The 7,915-nt window shown below is 30.1% G+C and overlaps 1 protein-coding gene across 2 annotated transcripts in view; it reads left to right on the top strand.

The window, feature by feature from the left end:
- The window catches only part of LOC106470327 (sterol O-acyltransferase 1-like), a 35,610-nt gene that overhangs the window by 8,064 nt on the left and 19,631 nt on the right, over positions 1-7,915 (top strand). The window contains exons 3-5 of one of the 2 annotated variants that reach the window (XM_022398949.1): positions 1,403-1,553; positions 2,468-2,548; positions 7,368-7,427. The gene's annotated coding sequence lies outside the window, so the exon portion shown is untranslated. The remainder of the gene's footprint in view (positions 1-1,402; positions 1,554-2,467; positions 2,549-7,367; positions 7,428-7,915) is intronic. The other variant, XM_013930878.2, reaches the window with a different exon arrangement.

Here is a 7,915-nt window from a genome sequence, read left to right as displayed (position 1 = left end):
AGTAAATACACAATATATCCTTAACCTAAAAGGACATGTGCAAAACGTATAATATTGTTGCGTCATCGAGTCACATTACTACTGTGACACAACGTTTCTAGAAACTATCATGTACTTTGGCGAATGTTCTAGTTCTTACTAGATATAGGGTAGGCTGGTATATAAAAGAGGGGAATGTAATGTCTGGGTAGATAGTGAGTAATTGAACTGCAGTCAGAAGTATTATTGACGTTCGTTTGTTTAGCGCGATTGTTGAAGTTGAGTGTATCGGTAAAGTTATATTCGGAAAGAATAAACCAGTTTTATTAAGTAAAGACTTGTGTCGTTAAAATTTCGTCGGAACGAAGTTACGGAAAAATCAATTAACAAACGGAGACGTAACAATATTTTTTATAATGTTTCACATATCAAAAATGTACAATTACATAAAAAAAACACTTTTTTGCAGTGAAATCTGAAAGAAATATATATATATATATATAAAATGGTTTTTATAAGACATTTCCATCAGAAAAAAAAGAAGTTTTTTGTGATATTGTGATTATTTTGTTCAAAACTGATTAAAAACAAATATACAAACCTCATTCCTTTAGGTTTTACATGTACAGTACTCTGGTTAGCGTTAAGAACCTTGAAAGGCAAAGCTTTATGAATGAGTTTGTTTACATATGATAAGTTTAATTGTAATCTTTTTCATTAGTCTGATGATAAGACACATTTTGGAACAGGGGGCATACATGTTTTACAGTACAAATAACATAATTTTTAAGGACAACAGAGAACCTTTTGTTCCATCTAGGCCCTTCCATTCACTAAACTAAAATCAGAGCAGAAACTGAAAATAAAACAAGTTGTGAACAATCGATGGTCACTGTCACACACTGCAATTTATCTGGTGTTAACTCAATTTATGTAAAATAATATAACACACACATTTTGTTTTGAAACCTATTTTCATTATTACAGATATGAACACTGTGAGGTAACAAAGCATTTGACTAATAGGCCTAATATTTATGATAAAAATCACAAACTGAAATGGACAAATTAAAAGAAATGTGAAAAAAAAAACATTTGCAGTTTTCGTGATTTAGTTTTGTCATAGTTAATTTTGATGTTATAATCGCAGTTCATACATGTTTTATTAACATTTTAAATAATAAATGGGAAGCCGTCCATTTATAATATTGAGCTCATAATGTAAAGTATAAGAACTTCAAGAAATTAAATATGCATAATGTTTTACCTATAACACTTGTTAAGAAAAGTTGTCTTCAAATGTATCCTCATAATGCAGTGTCACTGCGAGTGTATAGGACAACATATACACCATTTACAATAATCTGAAAAATGAAGTAATGGTTATATTATAAATTTATAACTAAATTTTATTTGTTTTCAGCAATTAAGGAGCAATTTCATGGACCAAATAGACTCTCAGTTGGCAGACTTCGTTGATGATTTTGTATCAGAAGTTGAAGGACAGCTCCAAATGCCATCTCTATACACAAAATTTAATACCATACAGGACTCTATGCACAAGAAAATAAGAGGTTTGCTTAAGTATATTATTTTCTTTTGTAAACGTGAGAGAAGAGAATATTTGAAAAAAAACTGAAACTTAACTGTAGTTAAGTAATTATGGAAAGTAAGGGGAAAAAATATAAAAGAATGGGAAATTTGTTAGTGTAGATATGTATGGTTTTATTAAGATTAAATAATATGATTTGTACATAATTATTACATTAATGTACTACCTATATTTTAATAAATTTTAAAACCAATATGAAATGTATTTATAAGGTTTAAAGTAGTCTAAAGTGAATTAGGTTTTAGGGAAAATAAATACACGTGTTATTCTTGAAAATTGTTAACAATACAAACATTTTCAAACAAAGATAACAGGTCATGTTTTTTGTTTTTTTTTCAATTATTGAGTGTTGACCTATCCATCACGTTAATAAAAGTAATTATGTTGCCATTAAGTTGTTATTCTATGAAGTATTTAATTTTGTACAATTTGTATGAAAATAAATTTACTTTTAAATTTAGATAAACAAATAGCATAATATTTTTGTATTTTTATTCACAATTTTACTTAAATAATACCATTACAAACATGGTCACTTTGATTCAAGCAAGGCTTTAAGGGTAGATTAAGGGTTGAAGTTTCATGATGGAAGGAATGAAATAAGAGGGGTACCATGGCTTTGTAAAGGTTGTAAACCACTGATTTGACTACTCATTATCCTAAGTTGATGTAAAATTCCTAAATTATCTAAAATTTTACAGATAACCACTAAAACTGCTAAAAATAGAAACATTATTTTGTCTTTGGTCATCTTGAGATGTCGATCTGATGATGATGTCACTTTGACCTGTTTGTGAATGACTGGTGGAACCATGGGTGTGGAAAGAGCAGTAGATAATTTAGATACAATTGATGTTTTTTATAATAAAATTTCAGAAAACCACCAGATGTAAGGTTAAGACATCATCGTCAGCATCTTCATCTCCGTACAGATGGTAACTAATCTGGCTTCATCAGGTAAGGAATGTTTTTTGTGTAGTGAGTAGTGAAAAAAGCCACAGTAAATGGAACAAACTTTCAGAAGTCTTATATCAGAGAAACTAGTTTGTGAAACCACTTTGTGTTGGCGACAACACTAACATTGAACCCCTTGATAAAATGTTAAGGAAGAATAACTTTAGAATCATATACAAATATCCGAACACCATTAAAAATAACCTAATTTCAAACAGAAAAACACCTGAAGATAAAAACCAAGGTGCTTATACTATACCATGCCAATCCTGTGAGAAAGGTTATGTAGGTGAAACCGGAAGAAGTGTTGACACGAGAGTTTCTTAACATAAAATATGGAAACCAAAACAATGCCATTTTTCTTCATATGAAAGATTCTGGCCATCAGACTGATTGGAAATCAACATGAATTTTATACAAAATGGATAACTACATAAAAAGAAGAATTGTCGAAAGTCCTTAATCAAAAGTCTGCCTAATTTTAACATCTCCAAAGATCACTTTAAAATTAACAACTTTCTGACCTCCTGTGTCCTTAAGGGAATTCCCAGATCAGAGGTCACATAGGCATTCGTTGACCAGTGTTTTTCCTGCCAGAAGACAACGTGAGACTGAAGAGGATGCACGAATGTGTCGAAACTAGTTTCTTTGATATCAGATCTCTGACAATTCGTTACATATACTGTGGATTTTTTCACTAATTGCTGTACACGATACTGTGTTCTTTTATTATTATTTTGTGTAGTGTTTATATTTTGATACTCATTGTTTATTACCAATAAGCATTTTGTTTCTTCTGTTGTATGAATGTCAAACATGATGAGTTGAAAATTTGCCCTAATTTTTCCTTATGTACTTGTTTGAATATCCATAAATTTTCACCTAAATAGCCCTAAATTTACCCACCCCGAAACAGTGTTACTTTCTGGAAAGCCTGCAAGTGTAAAACGTTGCATGTTAGGTTAGTTCCTTGTTGATGAATATTTTAAAAACTTTTTTTAACGATATAGATTTGAACACTTTTAACAAAATCACTTGAGTTCCTTAATGATAAAATTAAATTTCAAGGTATATTAAATTTGTTCTGGCAAATTCAGGACTAATGAATAGTTTTTATTTTTGCATATTAAGCTTTTTCTGACCTTGTGTTGCTGAAGTATTTTGTACCGTGTAATTCGTCTTTGATTTTAGTGAATAAAATATTTATTCAAAATATTCACTTCTTGTATAAATATATCTTTTTTTTCTTTCTTCTTACCTTTTTAACTGGAAATAAAAAATTATTTTGAAAGTTCTCCAATTTCATTGACGGAGCTGGTTAATTAAATCAATTGCTTTCATGTAAACTAATTGATTAGTCAAAATTACAATGAATTGATTAATTTAAATTATGTTTCTGATTATTACTGTTATCAATTAAATCCAACAATCAATTAACCGAAACTATGATTAAATCGACTGCCACAAAAATAATCAACTAATTGAAATGAATTTATTAGATTATTCCAACAGTTGATTAAGCAAAACTATAATTAAATTGATAGTCATGAAAATATTAAATTAATACCCAGAAAAGGGACCAAAGGCTGCCTGGAGGGGTCACCTGCTTTAACCACTCACATTACTATACAATAGTGTGTGGTCTGTCAGTCAGTCAGTAGACACTAAAATGACATCACATAGGGGACATTTAATGTTGGAATTTGTACTGTTGTGATGTCAGTAAAATGTTTGCATGCCATGAATCATGAGAATAAGTATGAATTCTGTAGTCTAAAACACGACATGACATATGAAATTCAAAAGCAAGAAATAAAAATATTTGTTACTTTTAACACTACCATTACGGGTTGGGTGGGATCCACCCATCTCCTAACCAGGAATGTATCCATGAGAGTAATTATACTATAATTTTTGATAATGTAGGTGTATCTTTACAAAATTTTGCAGATTATCAGTAAACATTACGAGGCTTTTGTATGTAAAACATCAGGTTTTTTTTATTACGTTTTAGGAATTCTTAAGTGATGTTTTTATCATGCCTTTTTCTTTTCAAATGTTGACCATCCAACATGCAAAGTAATTTTGATTTTAAGAGTAAAAATACTTAAACATTTTCAAATTTCACATGTGAAATCTTTATAACCTCCAGATAATTATCAAATGTTTTTTTTTAAAAACTATTTTATCTGTTATTTTCACTACTGTATCTCTGTACAGGTTGGGTCGATTTGACCGACCTTGTAACCACCATAAAAATTAGGAAATAAATATAAATTATGCTTTTATTGTTCTAGAATGACTACAAATTATAACTCAAACACATATGTGTAATCTAAATATCCCTTTCAGCCATGCCTGGCTAACATTACAGAAGTTGCAATGATGAGGCATACGTGTACTCAAATTACCATGTTCAAGAATATAAGATTGGCCTTTACAAAGTGATTTGTCTTGGCTGTGTTTGAGTGGACTAGTATTTTGTAAAATATGGTTACATTTCAGTTATAATACATATGTATATAGATTATTACTATTTACAAATAAGTTTTTAAACTTATTTTTCCTAAAACATAGATCAGTAAAGAAGTAAAGCAAACAATTATCTCTTCTAGTTACGGCCTTCGTACTTGGTTGCTGCTTGCCATAGGTTGCTAAGCCTTATCAAATTGCATACATGGAGGATGTGAAATGAAATATTTTTTTTAGGTTTTTATATATACGTTTTTAAATAACAAAGAATCATAAATTAGTACATCAATACCATAGAATTTCACTATAATTTATCAAGCTTAGTATCTAAGCTGTATTTGGGTCTAAAAAAATATGAAATTTTGAGCTTATTAAAGTCTTACCTTATTGCTTAAAATCTGCCATGAAAAAAAAAATTGTTTCCTGTGTAAGTACTTTGGATTGTCTCAGAGAACCACATGGGAGACATTCTGAGCTTTTGATTGATTATTTGCATGACAGAAGTAGGGGTATGTAAGCAAGTGTTTCCTAAAATGGAAGGAGGTGGGTGGGGCCACTGTGTTTGATTCAGTAAATGTTGCGATATCTCAGCAAATAGAAAAGATAGGAGGTTCTTATTTTAGATTCTAGCCCATCAATATTGGTAATTTGAGTTCCTAATTTGTAAGAAACTAAAGATTTTGTATTTGGACATCACAAACATCTAATTTGAACTAATTCTACATTCAACATACCACGTGACCCACAAAAATCAATATTTCTTTTTTAATATTTACTTTTAAATTAAGAAATTAACTAATGGATCATACAAAAATTTGAATTATAATCTACAATTTGATACCAAACTTACTGACATACATTCATAAAATACCAGTTCGATAAAATTTTGAATGTGAGTCTACAAAAGATATAAAGGTTTTATACCATTATCACTAGTTTCGAACTACTGACTAACACCCACCAATAAATTTAGTTCATTTATTTTTGTTTTGAATCATTGACTAGAAAAAAGACTTGTTAAAAAAATCCTTCCTGGGGGTGTAAGGGATGAGTTGGCTTACTAGATAGAAAACTGACTGGAAAGAAGAAAGCAACTCTGAATTAATGTCACATGTGGGGTACCTCGGGGCTCAGTGTTAGAACTTTTGCTCTTTTTGATTCACACCAATAAAATAGACAATAGAAGGTTCAGTACGTTATTTAAATTTGCTGATAATGTTAAGGTTTTAGGTGTTGCTGGATTTAAGGATGATGCTGCTGCTTTACAAAATAATTTTTATTATTTGGTGAGTTGGATAAATAAATGGCAGATGGCTTTTAATTACAATAAATGCAAAGTAATGCATGTGAGATATCACTATTTGAATTATGAGTATAATTTTGATGGGAATAATCTTAATAGTGTTATGAAGGAAAGTTATCTTCATCTTATGGTATTAGTCTCTTAAGCTATCCAAGTAATGTGCTGTTGATAATAGCAGGAAAAATAGGATATTAGGTTGTATCTACAGAAATATTGAATACAAGTCTAAAGAAGTTGTAATGTTATAGTGTCAGTCATTGGTTTGGCCACATTTGGATTATTTTGTTCAGTCTTGGACACTCCTTACCCACTGGATTGTTAGAAAGGTTTCAGAGGAGGGCTACTAGAATGACACCTGGGATGGAAAAGTTGTCATAAAATATTTCTGAAACTATATTCTCTTTGAAAAAAAAAGAAGAGTTAGAGGGGATTTGATTGAGGCATTTAGGATTAAAGGAATTTATTGTATTTAATGATAAGAATGGTAAGACTAGTAGACACAAATATAAATTTTGGAAAGGCAGGAATCATCTTCAGCTAAGACGTTTTGTTTTTATAACATTGTGGTTAGCTTTTGGAATGGGTTGCAGTTAGTTAGTGGATGTAGTTAATTTAAGGGAGTTTAGTTAAATATTTGAATGACAAGGGCTAGCTTTGAGAATTTTATTTTCATTTTTAAGTTTGGTATGGTAAATGGGATGGCGTCGATGGACCAAAAGGTTCCTTGTTGTCATTAAATTTTATGTAAAATGGTTGGCAGCACACACGATCAACTTTTTTGTTTCTTGTAGGTATTACGGCTTGAGTTAACACCACACTAATCAAATAATTGAACTTAGTCAGTTAATGGGGGCCATCAATTAATAGATTAGCAAATACCGATAATAGCACATCTCTATTTATTAGTAGTGACAAATTTGTGAGTACTTTATACATTTTATTTTGTACAGTTTCATAGTCATTGTTATCCATAGAATTATTTTTAGGTTTGGAAATTATTTCCACATGGGAGATGTAAAAAATTGATTGATATCTATTTTTTTATAGATCTGACAAAAATGACTGTCTACCAGAGAAGCAGTTTGTTTCAAGGGATTCGCTATTGACGTAAGTTGTGTAACAGGTTCTCTATTGTATGATGTTTTATACGATGAACATAATATGCTGGTATAGAAGTGAATTTATAAAGAATGTTTACTGAACTCAAACAGATTCTGAAAGATTACTACCAGTCAATGTTTCTGTTTCAGTAGGTGACTTATTTTTGTTGTAGTGTCATTGCTAAAAGCATCATTATAGCAACTATAGATATACAGTTAACCATAGTGAAATAAAAGTTAATTAATAAATATGTTTGTGGAGACGGTAATAATACTGTTGTCTTCTACTATTAACAGTTGGTAAAAAAATAATCCTGTGGTTCCTCATGGAAGGAAAGGATCATGTAAGAAATGCAAAGTTGATCATTATATTCTCACCACATGAAAAAACATTATGTAAGAAATGCACAAATTGATCATTGTATTCTCACCACATGAAAAAACATTATGTAAGAAATGCACAAATTGATCATTGTATTCTCACCACATGAAAAA

The sequence above is a fragment of the Limulus polyphemus genome, unplaced genomic scaffold (genome assembly GCF_000517525.1).
Source record: "Limulus polyphemus unplaced genomic scaffold, Limulus_polyphemus-2.1.2 Scaffold3947, whole genome shotgun sequence".
NCBI classification, from domain to species: Eukaryota; Metazoa; Arthropoda; class Merostomata; order Xiphosura; family Limulidae; genus Limulus; species Limulus polyphemus.
This window is presented reverse-complemented; position numbering and strand designations above follow the sequence as displayed.